Raw genomic sequence first — 9,559 nt, forward strand, 5'->3', positions numbered from 1 at the left:
GGGCTGGTGGGGGTCAGGGGGGCTGGGAGAGTGGGTGGGGCCAGCAGAGGTCCCCCCCACAGTCCCTTCCCCCCTCCTCCAGCCCCCACAACCCCTTACTGGCACCGGAGCCCTGGTGGTGAAACATGTGGCCTGGCCGGCCGTGTGTTCCAGACCAGGGCTAGGGGCCAGCCATAGAGACGCTCTGACAGCCAGAGCATCTCTATGGGGGACCCAACCTCCAGTTGCCTCAAGGCATGGTCAGGGACTGTGCCCTGCCCCACTTTTTTATACTGCAGTGTTTTTAGACCCCTGGATTTCCACGGGTCAAATTTTCTCCCCCATGCTGCAAACTTGCAGCATGGGGAACATTTTTTTGTTCCTGCACATGCCTGTTGCCCCGCCTCAAAGGGGTTTGAGGCGGGACAAGAGGCACGTGCACACTTGTGTGGACGTGCCCATAGAGTACATACAGTCACAGACTAAAAAAGATTGTGTTGCTAGGAAAATACCCAACAATTGCTAACAACGCAGGCAGCTGTTTGTATTGAGGCTCAGTTCCTTGTCTGAGTAGATGAAATGCAAACAAATCTCCTACCATTCATTCCTTCACAACATTTTCTGATTCCAACCAACAACTCCATTATCTTAGTTATCCAAACAAATCAATGTACTCCAAAGTCTATAAAATGCAATGAAAATTCCCTCAATTATCTGATACTTTGCTTATAGTATTTCTTAATGGCCTGATGATCTAAAATGGTTGGTATTTTAATGAAAATCACATCCTAATTTTGAACAGATTTAATTAGAGTTCTTCTGGGAAAGATGAGGATTAACTGTATCTTTTTAGTAAAGTACTTTAGCTGTTTTATTCCCATTGCATATAAACCTTTCTCTGAAAATCTTCAGATCTAGTTCCAGGGAAATTTCTCGAAAGTTGATTCATAGTTAGGGTATGCTCCAAATTTTACAGTCTCATAAATATTATGGTTGAAGTCTTGAATCATAGCATTGGAAGGGACCTGAAAGATCTTCTAGTAGGATTTTTTGTTCCTAAATCATATTAGACACGCTTATTCACCCTCTTTCTAAAAATCCTGAGTGAATCCAGCTTCCCTAGGCAGAATCCCCATCGTCCCCAATTGTCTAACTGTTTCTATAGTTAGGAAGGTTTTTTTTAGTATTTAATCTAAATCTTTTTGCTACCATTTAAATAAGGGGTTCCTAAAATGTGGCCTGCAGGCCACACAGGCCCCTTTCATGCGATGTGCATCTCAGCAGTACTTTTTTTTCAACAGTTAAACCCCTGCTAAAAATATTGGGCAATGGCCACACTGTATGTACAGTATTATGAAACTTACTGGGATCAGGTCCAGTCTTTCAGGCTAGTTTGATCCAGGACTGCTCCTTTGACTAGAACAGCAGAGGAGACTATCAATGGCCTTGGTAGCCATGGGGACTTATCCAAGTATGCACGTGTACCTGAGTTCCACTTAGAGACATTGTCTGAATCAGTGAGCAATCATGATTCAACATATTGGTTATGGAGCAAAACAAGAAGTACCATATTGTTGACAAAAAAAAGAAAGTTTCAGGAGAAATGGAGTGACACCTATTTTGTTTTAGAGCAGTGTGATGAAGTGTTGTACTTTATTTGAAACCAAAATATATGAAGGAATACAATATAAAACACATGACAAGATGAATCACAGTTCTTATCAAGGGGTTGTTGTTCACAGTCAAAAGAAAATGAGCTGTTGAAGAATGACCTTAATTACACAACAGTAAGGTTTTAAAACTGTTGTCCAAGGCAACAAAATCTTCTTTGCTGGCCAGCTCTGTTGTGGCTCATGAAATAGTAAAAAGAGTCTTTTACCAATGGTAGGTCCTTAAAGATTGCATGCTGAAAATTGTGGATATAGTCTGTCCACAGAAAAAGCCTGCATTTAGTCAGGTTAGCTTGTCTAAAATGACAATGTCACATAGAGTTGAGGGTAATAGTGATGATTTAAACGTAAAGCTTCAGGATATTACCAAGTCTGTGACATATTCCAACATTATGGATCCTACTCGGGTCTTCATTTTCATTTGTCAAGCTAGAGGAGAGTTTCAAACACATGAAGAGCTCCTTTTGTTTGAAAGCCTGAAATAATGAATGAGAGTAGTAGAGTGTTTAATAGTGTGCTGTGTATTTGAGGCAAGCATTGTGAAGTGTGAATTTCTCATTGGTGTCACCATAGTTCATGCTGTATCCACGGTAGGAGCTAAAACCAGAGCAATGGCACTACTAAACCTAAGTAATTACTGAAGAGCAGATTGTGAACATGTTATTATTATTACCACTGCATTATCCACCAAAAAAAGTTGTGTTGCTCAAAGTCTCAGGATGGCCCACTTCATGAGTGTTGTGATGAAGTTTGTGGACTTCACCAAATCTAGAAGACTCAGTCAACAGAAGTTGAAGGTCTTTTTGGAGGACTATGAAGATGAATTTGGAAATATTGTATCATTAACAGCAGCAAAATGCTAAGTATGAGTACTATCCCAAAACACATTCTTAGTTTCAGGAAAAGCAATTTTTGATTTTCTGAATGAAAATGGCCAAGATTTTCCTTAACTGACTGATCCTGTATGACTGTGTGATTTGGCATTCTTAGTCATCTCAATTAATTGAATTTGAAGCTTCAAGGCCATGGGAAATTTGCTTTGATTCTTTTTGGAATTGTTAAGTTTCCTGAAAGAAAATTAAAACTATACCAGAAGCAACAGAAGCAGGTAATATTGCTTATTTTGCAGCATACAAAGTGCTCTTAGATAAAGAACTCAGTGTATTTGAAGTTCTCTATTCTAAAAAGTATTTCCAAATTATTTAGTCTGTTGGAAGAATTCAGCTGGTATTTCTCAGATTTTAAGTCTCACAGGCAAGCAATAGCTGTTTTTCAACATTCTTGTGAGCCAGGAAGTATGCAGAACATGCAGTTTGAATTAATCCACTTGCAAGAGACCGCATAAGCAAAGGTAATCTAACTGTGAATCCAGTCCAGTTAAGATTTGCAAAGGACTTTCCCCAAAACCTACCATGCAATATGTAATCATGGACAAGAAATGGCTTCTATATTTCTAGGTGTGAGAAATCATTCTCTACAGTGATTAGCAGAGATCAGGGTTTTCCATTCCCCATGGAAAAACACAGATGTTCCCTTTTAAAGGAGAAAAACTGGGAAGCCACGGCTTTTCCCTTGTAAGCTGGCAAAATCAAATGCCAAAATATATAGGTATTTAGGATTAATTTCATTTTAATGATTGAGGCATCCAAATTGCTTTAAATTTTGTAAAACTATCAGTAAAACATTGTATTCAATGGATACCTATATATATAGTAGTGTTTCACTTCAATCACAGAAAAACATAGATTTGAGATTTTTTTTTTTTTAAATCAGAGATTTTTGGATTTGTTATCAGAGAAAGCCAGGGTCCCTGGTAATTACAGACAAGTCTAAGCTAAGACTCAGGCAGATGGATGATCATCTTCATGTGATTCTCTATATTGCAGTGTCAAGCACTGAACCAAGATTGCAACAGATGGTATCTGAGAAAAATTAGCTGCATAACTCTCATTCAGAAAAAAAATAGGGATAGGGCCTATTCACTTTTTTCAGTATCATGCCCCTGCAGTGTTCATCCCACTGTGGCTTAACAAACACGTGACATGAGTTTTGCTTGTTAGCAGCTTGAGGTGCAGTTTCCAAGAACCCCCTCCACCTATCTCCTTGAAGCTTGGCAGACTTTGTGGCCACAGCAAGAGCTACCATCCCTGAAATTTTCACCCTGCTATGGCTTAACACACCCACGTGACACGAGTTTTGGTTTCAGGAATTTGAGGATCAGTTTCCCAGAAACCCCTTCACCTATCACCTTGAAACTCAGCAGGCTTCATGCCCTCTGCAGCAGCCACCATCTCTGTAAGTTTCATATGAATTAGCCAAAAAAACCCCAGTTATAGATATTTAATTGTTGCCCTATTATACCCTATGGCCAAATCTCCAAATCGCTGAATATTTTCTGAATCTTTTCGGCCGAATCGAATCAGAAAAGAGATTCGGATCTCTGAATCAAAACAGACGAATACAAATTCAGTCAATATGAATCCAAATGAAAAAACGTGCCTATTCACACAGGCGTAGAAATAAGCAGGGCTAACTCTGATGAATACGCAGTTGCACAGACCAAGCAATGGCAGCACCACCAGGATGTGGCAAGGACAGCAGATGGCAATTGTTTCCCTCTTGAAAAGCCATATATATCCTTTAATAGTGCTGTGACGTGGCAAGTACAAGTTGCCACAATAATAAGCCTGCCCAGCCCCCAGCGACAAGTCAACAAGTCCTAGGTAGCGAAGCAGGTGGAAGAAGATGTTAGACTCTTCATAGTTGTGAAGGCGAATGAAGGCTGCAGCACAATGAGATCCCCAGTTGCCTTGGACTCCTTGATCAAGGTCCCCTTCTGTCAAGAGCTGTGTGGAAGCTGATGTGCAGCAGCTTCTCCACAGTAAAAGAAGTCAAGCACAGGTGCCCTTCTATGCCAGCATACAAACTGGTTACCTGATCAGATCAATTTGGTTCCACCAGCACCCAGGGGTGAATTTCATCAGATCCTGATGACTGAAATTCATTTAAATTACCCAGAGGCTCTTTGATACAACTGTTACTTAACATGTAACTCTTTACCTTATTTGTTTATATTAATGTTATTAGTTGTTTTATTGCTGACTTTTTTTTAGTGAAGACAGAAACAAAGTAGTCATTGAGCACATTTACATCATTTATGTTATCCATTAATACCTCACCATTACCCTGGAGGAGTGGACACACGATGACCCTGGCCTATCTTTTCAGTCAGACATGTGTATAAAACCCCTGGTTGTATTTAGCTATCAGTTGTAACTTTTTTTTTTTTAAGTATCTTATTTTTTGCATTTGTCTGATTTTGCTTTGGCACTGGTACTCCTTGGTATATTTCCTTAGAGATCTGCTTTCCTTCCACAGTTCATATGTTTCTCTCTTACTTTTGAGGCAGCTAGATCAGTATCATGTGGTGGTTCTTATATCCCTACCTTAATGTTGTCCCTCAAGACAATATTAGCTTTTCTGAACCACTTAAAACTTACATCTCTCTATCCATGGGACCTTATCTATTATTTCTCTGAGTTGGATAAAATAAGTCATTCTAAAGTTCAGTGTCCCTGTTTTCATAAACTCATGCCGTCTTTTCCTTATACTCATGAATACTAAGTATATCATGAGTTCTTCCTTCCAGATTTCAATCACACTCATGTTCAGTACGAGAACAAGATAACAGGTAGATGACCTATTCACAATTTCCTGAAGCAGAAAGTTGTCCTTAACTACAGTTATAATTGCTGGCAGGCCATAAGTAGACATGTTAATGATTTTATAAACCACAATAAATTATAACAGACATAATTCAAAGCCTCTGTGTCTTGAATAAAACACTTAGACCTTGTGGTTGGACGTAATAAGGACGGCAAAATAATCAAGTTTAGAGACCCCTACACTATTACAAACCTACTGACAGTTATATAAACAGTTCTTCCAAAAGCAGTAGTGAAGAGCTGCGCAAAATACAGCATGCAGGACACATGCAGCCTCACAGGCCAAACAATGGAGATAAAAGCTCCCTGCTCTGGGCCATGCACCAGCCTCAACAGGGAAATGGCCACACCTGCCTCTGGAGCGGGACAAAATAGGCAACACGGCTCCCCCGGCAGAGAACAAAGCAGGGCTCACCCAGGACCTCCTGCACCCAAAGGAGGAATCATGCCCCTAGACCAACAAGCCAGGACTCCTTCTGGCTCCTCTGGCACTCTCTTGCACAGCGGAGTGCACACTTTTCTCCTCCAGCTGGGTTCCAGCTCCTGGCACGGGCAGCCCCTGCCACATGTCCACACCACTGGCCCTGCACTCCCCAAACTCTGCCCAGAAGACTCCTCGCTCAAGGACATGCCTCCCTGACGATGGCTCCCCCGGCTCTTCAGCCACACCCACGTACAAGTAGTCACCTGACCCAAGTGGGAACCAGGGACCCTGCCCAAGAGGGGTGGGGCAGCGCCAGGCCCGGATTTCTGAATACCCCCACGGCCCGGCTCGCCGCCGCCACCGTCCCACAACACTATGGGCGTGGGGGCCAGGGAGACGGGGAAAGCAGGTGACCAAATCTCCCAGCTCTGGGCCATGCACCAGCCTCAACAGGCAAATGGCCCCACCTGCCTCTAGAGCAGGACAAAAGGGGCAACCTGAATCAGAACAAAACAGGCCTCGTCCAGGAGTTGAACCCACAACCTCCTGCACCCAAAGCAAGAATCATGCCACTAGACCAACGAGCCTCCACACTTCGGCTTCTGACCTGCCACATTTCAGGAGCCTGTGGCATGGGACTCTCTTGTGCCATGGATCTGCGAGGCGGGCCTTCCCAGCCTGGCCTCGCAGATCCATGGCTTCCTTTAAGGCTCTCCCCCATGGCGAGCTCTGAAGAGCAGCCCTTCCGCTCGGGCCACAACGTCCTCTGCTGCCAACCGGGACTTGGAGGGGAGGCCAAATGCCAGGCGCCGGTAGCCCCAAGACATGCACTGATAGGCCAGGCTTGGGGTGGGCGGAGCAGGGCCCCTTGCCTGCAGAAACCCTGATTTTGCTTCAGGAACGGGGCTTGCGATGACGGCGAGGGGGAGGAGCACCTGCTGTCCTATCCTCACCTGCCTCCCATGGGTGGGACCACAAAGGGAGCCCTGGGCTGCTCCCAGTGCAATCAGTGGATGTAGGCCAAGCAGCAGGAAAAGGGGAGCCACACGCACACCCCTCAGATCCAGCAGCTGGGTCAGAACCAAAACTCTCCTGCGCATTCAAAGGGGCAAGCCGAGCGCAAAGCCCCACCCGTGCCTGAACAGGGACTTGAACCCTAGACCCTCAGATTAAAAGTTAGAAGCTCTGCCAACTGAGCTATCCAGGCCACACGTGAAAAAAAGGCCTCCCTCTCTTCGTCGCGGTTGCCACCCGCCCCGCCCCAGGCCCAACCAAACAAGGTAGGCCAGGCGACAAGGACTCCTTCTGGCTCCTCTGGCACTCTCTTGCACAGCAGAGTGCACACTTTTCTCCTCCAGCTGGGTTCCAGCTCCTGGCACGGGCAGCCCCTGCCACATGTCCACACCACTGGCCCTGCACTCCCCAAACTCTGCCCAGAAGACTCCTCGCTCAAGGACATGCCTCCCTGACAATGGCTCGCCCAGCTCTTCGGCCACACCCACGCACAAGTAGTCACCTGACCCAAGTGGGAACCAGGGGCCCTGCCCAAGAGGGGCGGGGCAGCGCCAGGCCCTGTTTTCTGACTACGCCAACGGCCCGGCTCGCCACCGACACCGTCCCACAACACTATGGATGTGGGGGCCAGGGAGACAGGGCAAGCAGGTGACTAAAGCTCCCAGCTCTGGGCCATGCACCAGCCTCAACAGGCAAATGGCCCCACCTGCCTCTGGAGCGGGACAAAAGGGGCAACCTATGGGTGGTCACCGTGCAGGAATTGAACCCAGGACCTCCTGCACCCAAAGCAGGAATCATGCCACTAGACCAACGAGTCATGGGCTGGCCCTCTTTGTCCTCTGACCTGTCACATTTCAGGAGCCTGTGGCATGGGACACAGGGAGATCCCCCCCTCCCTGCCACTGACACGGCCACAGCTGCCCGCAGATGGTCCCTGCTCAGCCTGCCCTTGGCCCGTGTCGCTGCCTATGGGTGGTCACCGTGCAGGAATTGAACCCAGGACCTCCTGCACCCTGCTGCCAACCGGGACTTAGAGGGGAGGCCAAATGCCAGTAGCCCCAGGATATACACTGAGAGGCCAGGCTTGGGGTGGGCGGGGCAGGGCCCCTTGCCTGCAGAAGGGAGGCGGGCCTTCCCAGCCCGGCCTCGGAGATCCATGGCTTCCTTTGCGGCTCTTCCCCCATGGCGAGCTCTGAAGAGCAGCCCTTCCGCTCGGGCCACAACGTCCTCTGCTGCCAACCGGGACTTAGAGGGGAGGCCAAATGCCAGTAGCCCCAGGATATACACTGAGAGGCCAGGCTTGGGGTGGGCGGGGCAGGGCCCCTTGCCTGCAGAAGCCCTGATTTTGCTTCAGGAACGGGGCTTGCGATGACGGCGCGGGGGGGGAGCACCTGCTGTCCTATCCTCACCTGCCTCCCATGGGTGGGACCACAAAGGGAGCCCTGGGCTGCTCCCAGTGCAATCGGTGGCTGTACGCCAAGCACCAGGAAAATGGGAGCCACCCGCACACCTAACAGAACCAGGGCGCTCCTGCGTATTCAATAGGCTGAGCCTAGCTCAAAGCCCCACCCATGCCTGAACAGGGACTTGAACCCTGGACCCTCAGATTAAAAGTCTGAAGCTCTGCCAACTGAGCTATCCAGGCCACACCCAAGCACCCGGACCCGGCCTCCCTCTCTTCACCGCAGTTGCCACCTGCCACCGCCCCAGGCCCAACCAAACAAGGTAGGCCAGGCGACAAGGACTCCTTCTGGTTCCTCTGGCACTCTCTTGCACAGCAGAGTGCACACTTTTCTCCTCCAGCTGGGTTCCAGCTCCTGGCACGGGCAGCCCCTGCCACATGTCCACACCACTGGCCCTGCACTCCCCAAACTCTGCCCAGAAGACTCCTCGCTCAAGGACATGCCCCCCTGACGATGGCTCCCCCGGCTCTTCAGCCACACCCACGCACAAGTAGTCACCTGACCCAAGTGGGAACCAGGGGCCCTGCCCAAGAGGGGCGGGGCAGCGCCAGGCCCTGTTTTCTGACTACGCCAACGGCCCGGCTCGCCACCGACACCGTCCCACAACACTATGGATGTGGGGGCCAGGGAGACAGGGCAAGCAGGTGACTAAAGCTCCCAGCTCTGGGCCATGCACCAGCCTCAACAGGCAAATGGCCCCACCTGCCTCTGGAGCGGGACAAAAGGGGCAACCCGAATCAGAACAAAGGAGGGCTCGTCCAGGAGTTGAACCCGGGACCTCCTGCAACCAAAGCAGGAATCATGCCACTAGACCAACGAGCCAGGGGCTGGCAAACTTTGTCCTCTGACCTGCCACATTTCAGGAGCCTGTGGCATGGGACCCTCTTGCGCCATGGATCTGGGAGGCGGGAGATGCACTGAGAGGCCAGGCTTGGGGTGGGCGGGGCAGGGCCCCTTGCCTGCAGAAGCCCTGATTTTGCTACAGGAACGGGGCTTGCGATGACGGCGCAGGGGTGGAGCACCTGCTGTCCTATCCTCACCTGCCTCCCATGCGTGGGACCACAAAGGGAGCCCTGGGCTGCTGCCAGTGCCATCAGTGGCTTCAGGCCAAGCAGCAGGAAAAGGGGAACCACACACACCCCTCAGATCCAGCAGCTGGGTCAGAACCAAGACTCTCCTGCGCATTCAAAGGGGCAAGCCAAGCACAAAGCCCCCCTGTGCCTGAACAGGGACTTGAACCCTGGACCCTCAGATTAAAAGTCTGAAGCTCTGCCAACTGAGCTA

At 48.7% G+C, this 9,559-nt stretch overlaps 4 non-coding genes across 4 annotated transcripts; all 4 read right to left on the reverse strand.

Annotated features, from left to right (window-relative positions):
• Positions 1-6,932: 6,932 nt before the first annotated feature.
• On the reverse strand, positions 6,933-7,005 carry TRNAK-UUU. Its single transcript has one exon. It is a non-coding gene; the product is annotated as a tRNA-Lys (tRNA).
• Positions 7,006-8,384: 1,379 nt separating this feature from the next.
• On the reverse strand, positions 8,385-8,457 carry TRNAK-UUU. The gene has a single exon. It is a non-coding gene; the product is annotated as a tRNA-Lys (tRNA).
• Positions 8,458-9,025: 568 nt separating this feature from the next.
• Positions 9,026-9,097, reverse strand: TRNAP-UGG. Its single transcript has one exon. It is a non-coding gene; the product is annotated as a tRNA-Pro (tRNA).
• Positions 9,098-9,493: 396 nt separating this feature from the next.
• On the reverse strand, positions 9,494-9,559 carry TRNAK-UUU. Its single transcript has one exon. It is a non-coding gene; the product is annotated as a tRNA-Lys (tRNA).

This window comes from Alligator sinensis, unplaced genomic scaffold (genome assembly GCF_000455745.1).
Source record: "Alligator sinensis unplaced genomic scaffold, ASM45574v1 scaffold1031_1, whole genome shotgun sequence".
NCBI classification, from domain to species: domain Eukaryota; kingdom Metazoa; phylum Chordata; order Crocodylia; family Alligatoridae; genus Alligator; species Alligator sinensis.